This window comes from Phyllostomus hastatus, unplaced genomic scaffold (assembly GCF_019186645.2).
Source record: "Phyllostomus hastatus isolate PE091 unplaced genomic scaffold, TTU_PhHast_1.1 phas_scaffold_21, whole genome shotgun sequence".
Lineage (NCBI taxonomy): Eukaryota > Metazoa > Chordata > Mammalia > Chiroptera > Phyllostomidae > Phyllostomus > Phyllostomus hastatus.
The window spans coordinates 31803236-31808235 of record NW_025334017.1 but is presented as its reverse complement, the minus strand read 5'-3'; the positions used below and the strand labels follow the sequence as shown (position 1 = coordinate 31808235).

The following is a 5000-nucleotide window of genomic DNA, read 5'->3' as shown; positions in this document are numbered from 1 at the left end:
GTATTTGGATTAGATTCTGCTTCATAATATGCACATATTTATTCTCTTTCTTACTGCTTTATGTAGTACAAGTCAACAACATATCTCATGGGGTCATTGCAAAATCCACCCCACACTTGTCTGTTTACCTCTTGTAGTTTTACATCCACTCCACCACTCCAGGTGCCTCCTCTGCAGAGCTGCCATAACCTTCATGTATCCCTGCTCTTCTTTTCATTCCTTCCCTGCCCCATCTCAGATCACTCCTGTGTTGTCAAACCTATCCTTTAGCTGCCCTTGATTCTACTCTGCAACCTCTTCAGAATTTACATGTTCTATTCTTTTTACCTGAAATAGCCTTCATTTCTTGTTCACCTAGTGACTTCTAAATATTCAAGCTTTATCTGAAATCTTTCCATTCACAATAGTTTATTTTTTAACTTTCTGAACTTGAATTTATTGGGGTGATATTGATTAATATCAATATCAGTAGCCAGTTTTTATCCCTCAGTTAGAGGATTCAGACTACATGGATGTGAATGAGAAATTCACATTTACTGTATTTGTTTATTGTTTCTAATTGTGTTTTTTTTTGGTGAATTCTTTAGAGTTTTCTATATAGGAAATCATGTCATTTGCAAAGAAACACACTTTTACGTCTCCATTGCCAATTTGGATGTCTTTTAGTTTTTCGCCTGCCTGATTGCTCTGGCTAGGACTCCCCAGAACCATATTAAATAAGAGTGATGAGAATGGGCATCCTTATCTTGTTCTTGATCTTAGAGGAAAAGCTTTTGGTTTATCACCAGTGAGTATGATACTGGCTGAGGGCTGGTCATGTATGGCCTTTATTATGCTGAGGAACTTTCCTTCTGTACCTATATTTTATTGAATATGTTAATCATAAATGGATGTTGTATGTTATCAAATATTTTTTCTCCATGGTGTTTATCCTTTGTTTTGTTAATGTGATACATTATATTGATTGATCTGTGTATGTTGAACCATCCTTCTGCCCCTAAAATGAACCCCACCTGATCATGATGTATGATTTTTCAATGTATTGTTATATTCAATTTGAGAGTATTTTGTTCAGGATTTTTGCACCTGTATTCAGAGATATTAGCGTGTGGTTTACTTTTTGTGTGTGTTACCCTTGCCAGGTTTTAGTATTGGAGTTATGTTGACCTCTTAAAATGTATTAAGAAGTATTGTCTCCTTTTCATTTTTTGGAAGAGTTTGAGAAGGATAAATATCAAATCTTCTTTGAATGTTTGGTAGAATTCTCTAGTGAAGGCATCAGGTCTTAGACTTTTATTTTGGGGGAGGTATTTGATGATTCTCTCAACTTCTTCACTTTAGATTTTCCAATTCTTGCCATGGCTGGTGGATTGAGTGCCTGCCTGCAAACCAAAAGGTAGCTGGTTTGATTCCCAGTTAGGGCACATGCCTTGGGTTGTGGGCCAGGTCCCCAGCAGGGAGCACATGAGTACAACCACACATTGATGTTTCTCTCCCTCTCTTTCTCTGCCCTCCTACCCCTCTGTCAAAAAATAAATAAAATCTTTAAAAAATATTTTTAATTCTTCATGACTCAGTCTACTAAGGTTATATATTTTTAGGATCTTATCCATTTCTTCTAGGTTACTGAATTTGGAGGCTTATCATCTTTCATAGTATTGTAGAATGATCCTTTGTATTTCTATAATGTCTGTGGTAACCTCCCTTCTTTCATTTCAGATTTTGCTTACTTGAGTCTTTTGTTTTTTTCCTTAGTGAGTCAGGCCACATATTTGTCTATTTTATTAATCTTTTCAAAGCACTGGCTTTTTGTTGTGTTAATATTTCTATAATCTTTTTGTTCTCTGTTTAATTCTTCTGTAATTTTTATTGTTTCCCTTCTTCTGCTCAAATTGGACTGCTTTTGCTCTTTGTTTTCTAGTTTTTTAAGATATAATGTTAGATTGTTTACTTGAGACTTTTCCTGTTTCTTGAGATATGCTTTTGCTGAATCTCCAAAGTTTTGATATGTCCTATTGTTATTCTCATTTGTCTGTATATAATTTTTTTGTGTATTATCTTTTGATCTCACCATTTGTTTCTTCTTTGACCCAGTCATTTTTTAGTAGCATGTTGTTTTATCTCCACACATTTTTGGTTTTTTGTTTGTTTTTTACTTCCCTTTTTGCAGTTAATGTCTGATTTCAAAGAATTTTGGTCATAGAATATGCTTGGTATGATTTCAATCTTCTGAATTTTATTGAGGCTAGTATTGTGTTCCAATATATAGTTTGTTCTTGAGAATATTCCATGTGCACCAGAGAAAAATGTATAATCTGTTGTTCTGGGATAAAAAGATCTATAAATGTCACTTAGGTCTATTCGGTCTAATGTGTCATTTAAGGCCAATATTTCTGTATTGATTTTCTGTTTGGATGATGTATATAGAGCTGCTTGCTTATTTTGTTCTTTAGATTCCACATAAAAGTGAAATCATATAGTATTTGTCTTTCTCTGACTGACTTATTTCACTTAGCAAAATACCCTCTAGTTCCATCCATAACACTGCAAATGGTAAGATTTCATTCTTTCAAAAAAAAAACATTTTAAAAGGACTGTATAGCCAACAGAAGCAACAGAAGTCCTTTCATCAGTCATTTTTATTATCATTTGTTTATTGTTGTTCAATTACAGTTGTCCCAATTTTCCCTTGCTGCTCTCCCCTGCCCCACCCCCCAACTGCTCCCCCATACTGTTGTCCATGTCCATGGGTCATTGATACTTGTTCTTTGTCTAGTCCCTTCCTCTTCTTTCCACCATTATCCCCCTCCTCCCTTCCCTCTGGTCAGTTTCAGTCTGCTCCACATTTCCATGCCTATCATCCTATCTTGTTTGTTAGTTTATTTTGTTCTTTAGATTCCACTTATTTTTTTTATTGTTAAGTGATCTTTAATTGAAATATTTTCCTTTGTAGTTCTTAACTAGCTGGGCACTCCACTGCACCGCTGTTGATGTCATCTATGATGTCGTGAGGGTGGCGGCCATCAACATTGCAGCCCACAGACTGGGCTGTCCCCAGGATCTCTTTAATGGTTCCAGAGAGTTCTCTAGCCAGAGATTGGTGCCACATCTGTCAGGCGATGCTGACAGTCTCATCAAAAGTGATATTTCCACTGTGCTTGATGCTTCTTTGCTTCTTTCTGTCTCGTGGTGGTTCTTTGAGGGCTTTGATGATCAGGGCAGAGGCAGAAGGCACTACCTCAATCTGGGCCTGCCTATTCTGAATGGTCAGTTTCACTGTGATCCTCAGACCCTTCCAGTCACCAGTTGCTTTGGCAATGTCATCACCAACCTTTTTTGGAGACAAGCCCAGGGGGCCAATCTCGGGGGCCAGGGCAGACGTGGCACTGACTTCCACGCTGGTGCACCTCAGGGAAACAACTTTGATCTCGTTGGGGTCAAACTTTGGAGGCATGGGGGAGGCAGCTGGTTGAACTGGATGAACTGGATTCGGAAGGACCAAAGAAAGTTGCACCTTCGCCTCCTCCCAGCTGAAAGCCGAAAGCAGATTCCACTTATAAGTGAGTTCATATGGTATTTGTCTTTCACCAACTGGCTTATTTCATTTCACATAATACTCTCTAGTTCGATCCATGCTGTTCCAAAGGATAGGAGTTCTTTCTTTCTGCTGTGTAGTATTCTATCGTGTAAATGTTTTTTGATCCACTCATTTGCTTATGGGCACTTAAGCTGTTTCTAGCACTTGGGTATTGTAAATAGCATTGCTATGAACATTGGGGTGCATAGGTTCTTTTGGATTGGTGTTTCAGGATTCTTAGGATATAATCCTAGTAGTGGAATTGCTGGGTCAAAAGGCAGATCCATTTTTAGTTTTCTGAGAAAATTCCATACTGTTTTCCACAGAGGCTTGTACCAGTCTGCATTCTCACCAACTATGCACTAGGATTCCCTATTTTCCTCATCCTTGTCAGCACTTATTTGTTGATTTATTAATGATGGCTATTCTGACAGGTGTGAGGTGATAACTCACTGTGGTTTTAATTTGTATCTCCGATGGCTAGTGATATTGAGTGTCTTTTTTCTGTCTATGGGCCATCTGTACATCCTCTTTAGAAAAGTGTCTATTCAGATCCTTTGCCCTTTTCTTATAAATGGATTGTTTGTCTTCCTGGTGCTGAGTCATATGCATTCTTTATATATTTTGGAGATCAAATCCTTTTCTGATGTATTATTGGCGAATGTGTGCTCCCACACAGTTGGTTCCCTTTTTGTTTTGATGATGGTGTCTTCATGTCTTCATTCTTATACTCAGCCTATTGTAGTTCTATCCAATGTGCATCCAGCCAATCTCCATGTTAATATGGAACTGTGCAACAGACATTAATTGATTACTTAGTTAAACATTTGAAGAAATAATAACTTATTCCAAATATACATGAAAACATTTACATTTTGCATCTTATAAACTGCAATTTCCATGCTAAATTTTAAATAGTGTATATACTAAGTTTATTTTAATAAATGTATAAAAACAGTGTTAAGGAGTTACTCTTGAATAATCATTCAATATCAAATTCAAAATATTTTAGCTTTTTTTGATCTACATATTTAAAAGTGATTAGGAAAAGGGTGAAACATCAATTAGCAGAGGGTTGCAAAGCTTATACAATATTTTCAAAAGCTACTGGGAGCTCCAACCTTCATAAAAAAACCAATTCAATGTTAATGATGCTATTCCTAGGAAATGTAATGGAGGAAAAAAAGCATAGAAAAAAATAATATGACTTGCCAAATTAGTTACTTAATCATTCATAAATACCATGGGGTGGGACAAATCTCATGCAGAAATAGCTTTCAGTAATCTTTTTTTTTCTTCCTCAGAAGAAACGACAACCAAAGTATAAGCTTAATAGGAATTCAGGACACTTTATCTTTCTCCATGCTACATTTAAGAGAAAACACTTTCTGTAAAAGCTCTAGGCTGTATCATTACAGTATAC

The 5000-nt window shown here is 36.5% G+C and overlaps 1 pseudogene; it reads right to left on the bottom strand.

The window, feature by feature from the left end:
• Positions 1–2902: 2902 nt before the first annotated feature.
• On the bottom strand, positions 2903–3469 carry LOC123833284 (annotated as a pseudogene).
• Positions 3470–5000: the final 1531 nt, after the last annotated feature.